We start from the raw sequence: 13,829 nt of genomic DNA on the forward strand, positions 1-13,829 counted from the left end.
TATGCGCCCCATCTCCCTACCCTTTTAAATTTAAGCTAGCTCCTATAGATTTCTGTTACTTCATTGTTAACACAATCCATCTATGCAGGCACTGTACCTATACCTATAACCTGGTGAGTTCAGACACTGAAAGAAAGGATTCTTGCTGAAGGCCACCTGTAGAACAAATGTTGCATGGATATAAGGTGTTGGGAACACCCAGGAGGGATTTCTAACTCCACCTGGGAGTACTGGCAAAAGTTTTGCAGAGCAGGTGAAATCTGAGCTGGGCTTTGAAGGATGATCGGAGTTTACTGGGAATGACAAGGGTCTAAGTCCGATGTGACCAAGCTGGTATGTAAAGGAATAAGGGAGAGCACAGAAACTGGAGATGTCATTTGATGCCAGAAAAGTCAAGGGTTTCTTATGCCATGCTAAAAATAACAAGGCATATTTTCAAAAGAGAAATGAAGATAATCTAAAGCATAATTTGGAAACAATTGGTCTGGAATATCTCCTCATTATGGATTCATTTGCTATGCACTGTAATAGAGCTGGTCCTTTTAAATGCATTTGGAATTCAAATGACTCTCACATATACCTTCTATAAGGTTTGGCCTATATTTTAGAGGAAGCTATTGGAAAGCATCCGTAATCTTTCATTCTGGTTGTAATATATTTCTGTGGCATGGCAGAGGCATTAAAAAAGAAGACTTTCACACATCACATTGGCTTAGGCCGACGTTAATTAGAAACAAAAGCAATTTGTGTTTAATTTAATGGCAGTGGGAGATTCATTATAATGTTCTTTGGTCAGACACAGTGCAATGAAGGTAGATTTCTGTGTTATTTTTCTCTCTTTCTATTTTCTTTGTCTTTCAAAGCTATGGTTTAATGTATTTCCTGGGAATTCCGACTCTATTCTTTTCATTTTCTCTCCCATTTGATTTTTTTGTTGTCACTATTAAATTTGAAATTCAATTCTTTTCTACTTCTAAGCTTACATATTTTTGTTTCTGCATCCTGTAACTACACATTTCTAATCTTCTTTATGGTGGGCAAAGTCAACTGTGGATTATTCAGGGGTTAGTAGCCAGGTTGCTAGGTCACCTTCTTCTTCCTGTTTATGATTTTATAACCTTTCACTAACACATTCACTGATAATTACCCAGGGATGAAGGAGGAAAAGGAACTCAAACAATTAAAATTTGGTGATTTTGGGGCAAATCTGATGAAAGGTTTTGTTGGGGAAGGATTTGAAACTCCTGGCTAAAAGCAAGAACTTTGATTGTCAGTAGAACTGATATTCCTGGACATACTGACTTTCCTGGATTAGAATAATAGGTTGTGGAGGGAAAGGCTAACAGTATTCTGAGACTAACCCAGTTTTTTATACCTGTTTCTTGGAGGTAACTATAACAGTTCAGGACCCTCAGGCTCCTTTCTGAAGTTTTAGCAAGCTGGAAGAAAAGGTTTTCTTTTAAGAAGATAGGTCCTCTAGCCTACTCCTTTATGGGATAATTTGCTTCTCATGTAGGAAAGCAGAACAGCCAGAACCCCCACTCACTTTATTGAAAGGTGGATGTAGATAGTGTGGCTTTCAGGCCCATGGATGTGCATTCTAGTCCTTGCTTTGCTGTAATCTAGCTATGTGATAACAACAGAAGCAGTACAAATAATAAACATATCCTTATGGTTTATTGCGATATTGTTTTATGCCAGACATTTCTTCTTATACTTTGTTCTTGCAAAAACCTTATGAAATAGGAAGGATTATTATCTCTACTTTATATACAGGGAAACCGAGGGCGAGAGAGAGAGGGAGAGAGAGATTATGCAGTTTGCCTGAGGTTACATGGAAGGAGACTGGCAGGAATCTAACTCCGGAGCCTTTGTTCTTAACTGCTACGTTGTATGTTCTTCCAACACTCAATTGCCTAGTCTCTCTGCTTGTTCTTACAAAAGGGAAATTCATGATTGCTGTGACACCCTCTTCCTATGGGGAGGATCAAATGAGAGTGTGAAAGGGAAAATGTTTTGAAGACTATAAAGCAGCAGAAAAACGCAAACAGTTATGAAGATGGACAGGCTGAAAGAGAGAAAGAGAGAAGGAAGTCTCCCTGGAGTGAGAATTAGAGTTTGACCTTCAGCAAAAGGGCTGCCATCACTTAGTGACAGCCCAAGCTGGGAGCCTGGGTCCCTTCTTCCACAGCTGTCAGAATGGCAGGGGCAAGGGACAGATGCCAGGCCTGGGCATCCAGGCGTGATTGGCAAGGCCCTCTTCACCAGAGGCTCTGGGCAGATTCACTCAGAGCTTGACCTTTTGAATGTAAAACACTTGTCAGGTTGCCAACTGCCAACCAGCCAGGGGGTGGATTCAGCCAGGAGAAGAATATTCCTGTGGCTGTTCCAGGGATGCTCTCTCTCTGGACCCTGTAACCACAGGGTCTCTTTTGAAGAGAAATGGCCTCTACAGAGCTCAGGGTATACATGGAAATTGGAATCTCTTCAGTATCAGGTTGGTGTTTCTCAAATTTAAAAACCATGCCTCCATTTTATAAATGTGATACAGTCTGTAGTTTGTATTATAAAAATTAGTTATACATATTTTTCATTTTTTAGCTATAGAATTGTGTGGTTTATTTGAGTGTTTTCACCTCAAGTCTGGCAAGTCTCTCTAAGCGAGGTTCAAGGGGAGGGAATGCTTGTTCTCTTGGTAATCATTGATATAAATAGTTTATAGAAATGTCTCAGTTGACCCATTTGCATAAGAGATTGGCATAAGAGAGCTTGTGAAAGCAAAATCATGGATTGTTCTATAAACTTGTTATTGGTGGAAAAGCTTTCCTTTAGGAATAAAAAGCCAGAGAAGTCTAACATGAGAAGTTAGTAATTTATGTATTTGCAGTCACTCACTACCTAGAGTATGTATTTACATCATGTTGTTTAAATGTTTACAGTTAGGTTGATTGTAAAATGGCTGCAAATTCCTCCCATTCCAGATTGCATTCCCCTTTGCCATGTGACTTTGCTCATCCTTCTGTCAAGAGATGATAGAGTCTGTTTCTCTACCTCTTGAATCTGGGCTTGTCCATATGACCTATTTTGGTCAAAGGAACGTTAAGAAATGTGATGCAAGCAGAGGCCTGAAAACTGCTTATGCTTTGGGCTTGCCCTTTCTTGCTGCTAGGAGTCTTTTTGCCACCACTGACAAAATCCAGATCAGCATCCTGGAAGATGAAAACACATGGTAGAAAAGACAAGGGGCCAAGAGGAGGCCCCTATCCTGACTGTTCTGCCAACCACCAGGCATGTAAGTGAACCACTGTGTCTTAGTCTGTTTGGGCTGCTATAATGAAATACCAGAGACTGAGTGGTTTGTAAACAAACAGACATTTATTTCTTACGTTCCTAAAGGCTGAGAAGTCTAAGATCAAGATGCCAACAGATTCAGCATCTGGTGAGGGCCTGGTTCATAGATGGCCATCTTCTGGCTATGTCCTCACATGATAGAAGGAACAAGGGAGCTCTCTTGTGGTCTTGTGATCTGTAACAAATATATAGTCGATTTTCATCCTGTTCCTGGCACAGAGCTCCTAAGACCCTTGAAATTTCCTAAGTAATGTGAGCACGCTTTTCAACCACACCTGAATTTATGTTATTGAGGTCACTTTTGGATAGCCCTTAAGGTTGGGGGTCAGTTGCCAAGGGAACCATTAAAGTATTAGAGGATTGGAACTTTCTGCCTCCCCTCCCACCCCTCTACCTCTGGGGAAGGGAGAGAGGCTGGAGATTGAGTTCAATCACCAATCATCAGTGATTTAATCAATCATGCCTATGTAACAAAGCCTCCATAAAAATCTAAAAGGATGAGGCTCGGAGATTTTCCAGGTTGGTGAACAAGAATGTACCCACATGCCCCGAGGGCAGTGTACCCCACACTCTATGGAGACAAACTCCTGTGCTTGGGACGCTTCCGGCCTTCACCCTATGTATCTCTTCATCTGGCTCTTCATTCGCATCCTTAATATTCTTTGTAGTAAACCAGTAATGTATCAATAGTAAGTAAACTGTTTTCCTGAGTTCTGTGAGCCACTCTAGCAAATTAATCAAAGTTGAGGAGGGGGTCGTGGGAACTTCTGAGTTACAGCCATTCTGTCAGAAGTACAGGTAACAACCTGGATTTGAGCTTAGCATCCAAACGAAGTTGGGGGTGGGCAGGGGGCAGTTTTGTGGGACTGAGCCCTTTAACACAGAGGATCTGATGCTTACTCCAGGTAGATGGTATCAGAATCTAATTAAATTGTAGGGCACCAGGCCAGTGTCACAGAATTGCTCGGTGTGGGGAAAAGCCCCACACATCTGGTGTTAGATGTGAAGGCAAAGGAAGTGTAGGTGTGAGAGGAGAGGAGATACTCAGATTTTTCCCTAAAGAGGTTTCTTTTCCTTTCTTTTTTTTTGGTTATTCAGTGTTTATTAAGTAGATTCAGTCTTACATATGATATACAGATTCAAAAGAAAAAGGATTCCACATACTTAAGAAATCAGTGCATAGAGCAAGTAGCACCGTGGAGATAACAGCTTGATTAACAGCTCATTGGTCTTTTGTTAAGTGAAGAGAGGGAGTTGGCCTGTGCTAGTCATTCCACAAACAAAACAGAATTTAGTTGCATCACATAGAGAAGACACATTCTTTTATTTTATTTTTATAAATTTATTTATTTATTTAGTTTATTTTGGCTGTGTTGGGTCTCTGTTGCTGTGCACGTGCTTTCTCTGGTTGCGGAGAGCCGGGACTACTCTTCCTTGTGGTGTGCGGGCTTCTCGTTGTGGTGGCTTCTCTTGTTGTGGAGCACAGGCACACGGGCTTCAGTAGCTGCAGCACGTGGGCTCAGTAGTTGTGGCGCACGGGCTTAGTTGCTCCATGGCATGTGGGATCTTCCCGGACCAGGGCTCGAACCCGTGTCCCCTGCGTTGGCAGGTGGACTCTTAACGATTGCGCCACCAGCGAAGCCCCGAGAAGACACATTCTAAGAATTAAAATATTAAGCCACATTTACTGGAAAAACTCACTATAAGAACACAAATTATTTTTATAGAGCATTGAAGAGGAAGTCCTCACCTGCTTAGAAGAGCCACGTTAAGTTGCATAGGTACATATCTGTAAAAATATAATTTAGAGGTGAAGCCATTGATTAAGTAGTAAAGAGTCATCTTTAAAAGTTGGTGCCATCTGCTTTGTCTTAAGTGCTATATGCTTACTGTCTGGAGCCCCCTGCCCCTCCCCAGAGGTGATGCCTTGTGAATGAGCTGCCTCCAGGGGACCCTGAAGAAATGCTTATACCATCTGCATTGGAAAGTCTTAAAAGTCATCTCAGGTAGGGAACTTGCGCTCTTCCCCAAACGTGTCTAAATTATGCCAGGGGATTGGAAACCTCTTGGGTTGTCCCTAAATCTTGGTTGGCTTGACCCTGAAGCTCCCATGAGTCGACGTGACCTTCCCATTCCCAGGCTGTCGGGAGAAGAGCTATATCCAGCCAAGTCCTGCTTTCACTTTCCATGAGTCCACGCAGTTTCCCACCTGCAGCCAATAGGAAGTCTCCCTTCTGACCCCTGCTCCTAAATGGACCAGGTGACAGGGGCATGTAGGCCATCTGCCACACAGAGATTTTTTGAGATTAGAAACGTATTTTTCAGCAAATCTGAGTTCTGTGTGGTGTAGGTTTTTTGTTTTTGTTTTTAGGTGGAAACATAGGTAAAAAGTGAGAGGTTTGTGTTTTGTGGCTTTGCTAAGCAGATGAGCTTTGAGGTGCACATTCAAGAGGTTTCTTTTTGAAGGGCATTAATCCCATTCATGAGGGTCTACCCTCAAGACCTAGTCACCTCTCAAAGACCTCACCCCCAAATACCATCACATTGGGGATTAGGTTTCAACATATGAATTCTGAGGGAGCACAAACCTTCAGTCTATAATACAGCCTAAAACCTCCAGTCCCATCCAAGCTGCCAGTTGATAACAGAGATTTGCCAAGCTGGCCTAGACCAGAACAACCGCCCAGTTGATCCACAGGATCATGAGAAATAATATTTACTGTTTTAAGCCACCAAGTGGCTTGGAGTATTTTATCATGTAGCAAAGATGATACAAACTCAAATTTCAACCCCAGTCCTTATGAGAAAGATTGGCAAACTAAGGCCATGGGGCTGGCCCCCCATTTTGTAATTAAAGTTTTTTTTGGAGCACTGTTAATTTGCAATGCATTTTTTTCCAGCTTCATTGCGATATAATTGATATACAGCATTGTGTAAGTTTAAGGTGTACAATGTGATAATTTGATATTATATATTGTATATATTGCAATATATATATATATATATACATGTATATATTGCAAAATTATTACAATAGGGTAAGTTCACATCATCTCTATCACCTCATCTAATGTACCGAATGGTGACTGTTAACAATATTGTATTATAAACCTGAAAGTTGCTGAGAGAGTAAATCTTAAATTTTTTCACCACACCAAAAAAAAAAAAAAGTAATTATGTTATGTATTTTCTATGCCTGCTTTTGAAAAATAATGGCTGAGTAGTTGTGACAGAGGCCAGATAGTCCTCAAAGACTGAAGTATTTACAATCTGATCCTTTAAGAAAAATTGCTGACCCCTACAATGAATTGTTTGTACTTTTCTGATTGCTGTAAAGGAGGTTTTCTTGATGCTGATTCTTTGTTAGTTGCATGTACTGGGAATATTTGCTCCAAGTTTGTAATTTATTTCACATACTTTAAGGTGTCTTTTGATAACTAATAAATTCTTAATTTTAAACAGTCAAATTGATAAATCTTTTTTTTCATAGTCAATGCTTTTTAATGTCCTGATTAGAAATCATTCCCTACCTCAAGGTTTAAAAAAATCCACTTAATGGGGCTTCCCTGGTGGCGCAGTGGTTGAGAGTCCGCCTGCCGATGCAGGAGACACGGGTTCGTGCCCCGGTCTGGGAGGATCCCACATGCCGCGGAGCGGCTGCGTCCGTGAGCCACGGCCGCTGAGCCTGCGCCTCCGGAGCCTGTGCTCTGCAACGGGAGAAGCCACAACAGTGAGAGGCCCGCGTACCACACACACACAAAAAAAAATCCACTTAATTTTTTCTATTTAAAAATAAAAGTTTTGTCTATTCCATACTCCTAATTTGTCCCTCCTCCCCCTGTGGAATTAACAGATTGTATCTGGGATTAATAGATACAAACAACTATACATAAAATAGATAAGCAACAAGGATTTACTGTATAGCACAGGGAGTTATATTCATTATCTTGTAATAGCCTTTAATGGAATATAATCTGCAAAAAAAAAAACAAACCTGAATCACTGTGCTGTACACCTAAAACTAACATAATATTGTAAATCAACTATACTTCAATAAAAAATAATAAAAATAAAAGTTTTGTTTTCATATTTATGCCCTTAATACAATAGAATTGATTTTTGGTTATAATGTGAGGCAGGGATCCAATTTCTTCCTTTTCCACATGGATTGCAATTTTTTTTACAGCTGTATTTAATGAACAGTTACTCCTTTCCCTACTGATGTGTCCCCTCTGTCATCTATCAATATTACATAAATGTGTGGCTTTGTTTCTGAGTATTCTATTCTATTCTATTCTATTCTATTCTATTCTATCCTATCCTATCCTATCCTATCCTATCCTAACCTATCCTATCCTATCCTATCCTTTTCCATATTTGTAACTCTTTTTCCATGGAGAAACCTGGTTTTCATTATCCTTGATGTATTTAACTATTTGCTCAGTTCCCTCTGTATGTAACCAAATTTTTTCTGTGTAGGCCAAAATATAAGAGGGGGAGGAGGAGGGGCAAGGAAAGGAAGAAGGAGGAAAGAGGAAGGAGGAAGGAGGAAGAGTTTTGTTTTTTATCTTTATTTTACAGAACAATCTGCCCTCTCTCACAAACAAGGAAGAAAAGACCCAGAAGGGCAGGGGAGGGGATAAGTGCCCCAGGGGAAACTGACCAGTCCAGTCACTGTCTTTGGGGTGGGGCTAGGTGGCAGGCTGGCAGATGGAGCCAGCTGGCCCGTCCTTCTGTCTCCTAGGTGGTTCCTGGCAGCGTTTTAAAAAAAGACTTTTTTTAATAAAAGAACAGTTTTAGGTTCACAGGAAAATTAAGAGGAAGATAGAGATTTAATATACTCCCTGTCCCCACACATGTATAGCCCCTCCCACTGTCAACATCCCCCACCAGGTTGGTACATTTGTTATAACTGATGAACCTTACATTGACATGTCGTTATTACCCAAGGTCCATAGTCTACATTAGGATTTACTCCTGGTGTTGTACGTTCTATGTTTCTGGACAGATGAATGTACAAGGATATGAATCTATGGTTAAGAGTATCATATAGAGTAGTTTCACTGTGCTAAAAATCTGGCAGCCTTTTAAAGCTTAAGTTCCTTGGTTATTTTAGAGGCAATGCTTTTGAGGGCCATGGAGGTGCTGGCTGTGTTTAAATGACCCTGTTGAGGGACCACTGTGGGAGTTTGCACACCTCCGCCTCCCACTGCAGGAAGCCTTCTTGGCCCTGGGGTGCCATGCATGCACAGTAGCACCATTGCTTATTCACCTCATACTGGCAGCTTTTGTGTCGAGCACCTTGCTGAATTTTGATGCCATGTTAAAGGACTCCATGGAGTTTGTGATCTTCATACTCCATGTAAAGTGCAGTGTGTGGCTTGGCCTCCCTAGCTTTGAGTATCTCCATATGCTGTTTGCTTACAGGTTTATGCAGGTTCCTTCTGGCACACCTGAAATAAGCATACCTTCATATAAACTTGAGGGAGAACTTGCTAAAGAAGCCACCAGTGGCCCAGTGCTAGCTGTGGTTATCGCCCGAGGGAGAGGCTGGGATCACATTGGGGCAAAAATCTGCTGATCCCAAATGTACTGCCCAGTGTGTAGGGAATTTCCTTTGGATAAACTGTGAAGGAAATTTGTTCCATCTGGGGTCCCAGCATCGGTGCTAAAGTTTTGGGTGGAGGAGGAGGCCGCAGGGACACACTGGAGGTTGTGCTGGGCTGCAGTGTTTGGCAATTAACCTAAGTGAGCCCTAGGATCCCTTTCTGTGTGTAACCTATGGATGCATCAGCTCAGTCTGCAGGGTCCTGTAGTTAGAGAGTGGCTCTACATAAAGCTTTAACTTCTCATCTTCATGACCCACATTCGTTCATGAATCCTCCATGATTTACTCTGAAGTATCTCTCTTGCTGGGATTGAAAATGAAAGATTTCTTGAGCAGGTTTTCATATTCCACACACAATTCTAAGAGAATATGGTATATTTTGCCCAGTACTCCCTCTCATATCTCCTTGAAGTTCTGCCCATCAAAGGCAGGGATCCACTGACCAGTATAAAGGATGACTCCTAAGCTCCACACAGCAATGGAGGGTCCGTCATACTTTTGGCCCTGGGAAAGTTCCAGGGCAGCATAACAGGGGACTGCCACAGACGGTATCCAGCTTATTGCTGAAGGTGAATTTGATGCAGAAGCCAAAGTCTGCAATCTTGGTGGTCATGTCAGCATCCAGGATAATAAACTTCTGGTGCTGGTACTTTATAGCAGACTCTATCTGGCATAATTTGACTTGGATCTCTTTTTCTTGCAAACTGCCAAGAGCCACTAGGTGCTCTCTTCCAGTAGCATATTCCATGACAAGGAGTCTTGTCCTCAGCCTCCATCACTTCAAATAACCTCACTGTATTGGGATGATTCAAAGCCTTCATGAATTTTACTTTGTGGGATAGTCCCTGGAGACTGGAGGAATCCTGTTGACGCTTGCCAATGATTTTCACAGCTACCTCCTTCCCAGGCAGGATGTGTCAGGCCAACTTCACCTTGGCAAAGGTACCCTTGCTGTTGGTCTTGAGGAGCTGGTTGTTGCCAGCATGGGTCTCCTCCTCAGCAGAGATGGTGGAAAGCCCTGCAGCATGTTAGATTCGCTGCAGGGGTTGAAGGCAAGGTGTCCCAAGATCAGCTTAAACGTGGGAAAAGCTGGTGAGATTGGTCCAGGTCACCTCAAAAGAAAATCACTTTTCACACTACCTGATCTTTATAATGGAATCAAAACACAATGGCAGGGGCTTCCCTGGTGGCGCAGTAGTTAAGAATCCGCCTGCCGATGCAGGGAACATGGGTTCGAGCCCTGGTCCAGGAAGATCCCACATGCCATGGAGCAACTAAACCCATGTGCCACAACTACTGAGCCTGCGCTCTAGAGTCTGAGATCCACAACTACTGAAGCCTGTGCGCCTAGAGCCCGTGCTCTGCAACAATGAGAAGCCTGCACACTGCAACGAAGAGTAACCCCCGCTCGCCGCAACTAGAGAAAGCCTGTGTGCAGCAACGAAGGCCCAATGCAGCCAAAAAAAAAAAGAAAGAAAAGAAAACCACAATGACAAACTAAAATAAAAATACACTAAGTAAAAAAGAAATGAGAAAAAATAATAAAAAAGAAAAAATGAGGGAAAGAAAAAAGATAAAACTATTAAGTAAAAAAAAAAAAAAAGAGAAAAAGAAAAATGGAAAACAGTGAGAAAAATTAAAAAGAGAAAAAAATAAAATGAAAAAGAAAACCAAAAAAAAAACCCCAAAAAAACCCAAATGGAATATACAGACAGCCTACAATGTAAAGGAGAAAACAAGCTAACTTCGGTCAAAATCCCTCAGGTCACTGAAAAGCAGCTTCCCAAGCTAGAAGGACCACAAATCTAGGCCAACCAGGAACTTGTATAGGTGCTTAGAATTCCATAACAATGGCTCCTTATGAGGACATAGCAAGAAAGGGACCTATTATGGTTAGTGATACTCCACAGTGGTTTCCTCATTTTTTTTTTTTGTCTGACGAACCCTTTTAGACTTAAAAAAATTATTGAAAATCCCAAACAGCTTTTCATTTATATGGATATAGCTATCAATATTTACACTATTAAAATTTAAAACCTGTATGATGTTTCAATGGCTTTTTTATTTCTAGTTTGAAAAGTTGTAATAATTTTTGGCTCAGTGTATTTTCAAATGTCCAAATATGTGGGGATTTTTAATTTGTCTCTTTATTAACTTCTTTTTTCATTTTATTCATTTTTTAGTTTGTATCTATAAAAATACTCTCTATAAGAAATATAACTTAAATGCCATTCTAAAAATACTGATTCCTCAATACCATCATCTAATCAGTGTTAAAATTTAATTGTCTTATGCATTTTGAAAATTTTGGTTTTTCAGATTATCTGCTTGAATTAGGATCCAAAAATCATTTATATTTTGTGATTGGTTCATATGAATTTAAACCTCTTTCAGTCTGTCACTTTCTACTCCATCTCCTTCCTTCCCCATCTTGTTATTTATTTTTGATGAATTCATGTTGTTAATTTCCTACTGTTTGGATTTTCCTGATTGTATTCCTGTGGTGTACATTAACAAGTTCCTCTCTACTTCCTGTAAATTGATAGTTAAAATTGCAAGGCTGATGAGATTTAGATGTGATCTTTTTGGTGAGACTCCTTCATGCATGGTGGTGTGTTCTTTTATCAGGAGGCTGATGGTCTTTCTTTTTGTGAGGTTAGTAGGCTTCCATGCTCGTTGCTGAGATCCATTAAATCATGACAAGTAGCAAAATACTAAATTTATCATCCCTTCATTTATTAGCTGGAATACTTCTGCAAGAGAAATGTCTCCCAATTAGCTCAATTACCTTGTGGTCATTGATGATGGTCTTTATGATTCCTTTTCCTGAAATGTGTTGGAGGCTTTTTTATTGGGCTAACACGCACACTTTTTTTCAATTGTTTTTCATATAGGACTTCCAGGTGAAATTTCACTTGAGCAAATGTTTCTTCAGCAAAAAAGTTAGTTTGAAAGGTTCTGAACTAAGCCAAAGACATAATGGCCAAGTGAGGAATTTTGGCATCAGAAACATCATTTTGGATATTTGAGGTCCTGCCTGAGAATATTTGGGATCTTGTTAGGGCTGAAAAAAATATAAGGTCAACCATCTACAGCGCTACCCACAGCCCTTACCAATGTGCCCAACATGCAATATATGGTCAATGTATGGTAGCCATTGCTAATATAGCATAATCTAACCATCTAATTTTTTATGTGGGAAACTAGGGCTCATTCATTAGTTTGTTCATTCATCAGATGTTTCCTGGGCCCTTATGCTCTGAGGAGGCACTATTCTGGGTGCTGGATAAACTTCAGAAGAAAGTCCCTGAGTTTCCTGTGCTTTGTTGTGGGGTGGGGAAAACAACAAGTTAACAAATTAACAGCCATATTGAAAGGGTGATGAATGATATGAAGGAAATAAACATGGTGATGTGTTAGTGCTACTCGGTGGGACATTACTTTAGATGGGTACTAACATTTCATATGAAATTTCTTTGACAGGAAGGGACAAGATCTACGAAAAGGACTCTCTGAACAGAGGGTACCACAAGGCAAAAGGCTCTGAGGAAACAAGTTTGGTATGATTGAATTGCAGAAAGTCAATCAGTGTGGCTGACATAGTGAGCAGGCAGAAGTGTGCTGGAAGGAGAGTCGAGAGAGGCAGGTGGTGGCAGAGACCAGAATCTAGCTTTTCTGGTCGATTCTGTCTTGATACATTTTGTGTTTCATTTTGCATGATTCTGGGGCACTGTAGCTGTGTTTCTTCAGCATAACATGTGCAGCTGCAGAATAGAATGTTTTAGAAATCACTTCTCTCTCCCTGTCTGTCCCTGCTCCCGTCTAGACCTGTCCCTTAGGTAGCCAATTCTGAAGGAAATCTGGTCCCTTGCTGCAGCCTGGGTTTTGTTTCTGATGACTGCAGTCTCGGTGTTCCCAGGGACTGAGGTGTGAGCTGCTGATTTGAGCAGGGTTGAAGAGCCAGCTCCTGGACCATTCCTGCTTTGTGCTCTGCCCTGACCTCTGGTGGACTCAGCCTGCTAAGACATTGACCAAGCTGGAAGCTGGAAGCCTTTGCCTTCTATCCCTACCTGCCTGAATTTGGTTCGGAGTGTGCACTCTATTATGAAGGCTTCGTGAAGAGACAGAATTTCAGACACTGCCATGGGGTGGCCGGATGGCTTTTGACCATCCAACACCTCTTATGCTGGTATGACAACCATTCTTTAGAGTTTGGATGGCATCTATCCTGCCAGTACCCCAGGCAAAATGCGTGGGCATAGGATCCAGGCTGACCAATGAGAGCATTCATTCCTTTGGCCTGAAGGATTGGTTCAGAAAGAGCACATGGTCCAAATTGGGCAGATCAGGTCTTCTTTAAGGGTTTGATACAGGGACCTTGGGACAGAGGGCATTTCTCTTTCCCCTGGATCTAGAATTTTATAGATCCTTGTATACCTGGATTGCCAGTAACCATCTCTTTGGCCCCATTGAGAGAGGCTGCCTGAGAATTAACACTGAGGAGGAAGGTGGGGTCTGGAAATTCAAAGGGAGTTATCATTTAAGCTTCTGCTTCTGGGTGTGCCAAGGGTGAACCAATAAATTCCTTTTTTCTCTTAAGCTACTTTCAGTTGGGTTTTGTCTCCTAATTAATACCACAACCAGTGTTAGTCAAAGTTATTACTAGTAGTAGATAATCAAAAGTAAATTTGAAGTATATACAGTGTGACACCTTCCTTTATGACACCACATTTGTAATTATATACTGATCTGGGTAACTACATTTTAAAATAAATTTATTTATTTTTTATATTTTAAAAAAAGTTCAAAATTAAAATTAGGAAAAGAGAAAAGATTGCCCTTATCTGAATGGGCACTGATGTTTGCATTG

The 13,829-nt window shown here is 41.1% G+C and overlaps 1 pseudogene; it reads right to left on the reverse strand.

Annotated features, from left to right (window-relative positions):
- Positions 1-8,438: 8,438 nt before the first annotated feature.
- Positions 8,439-13,499, reverse strand: LOC114892158 (annotated as a pseudogene).
- Between the last annotated feature and the right edge of the window lie 330 nt (positions 13,500-13,829).

The sequence above is a fragment of the Monodon monoceros genome, unplaced genomic scaffold (assembly GCF_005190385.1).
Source record: "Monodon monoceros isolate NGI ecotype Baffin Bay Population unplaced genomic scaffold, NGI_Narwhal_1 Super_Scaffold_12, whole genome shotgun sequence".
In the NCBI taxonomy this organism is placed as follows: Eukaryota; Metazoa; Chordata; class Mammalia; order Artiodactyla; family Monodontidae; genus Monodon; species Monodon monoceros.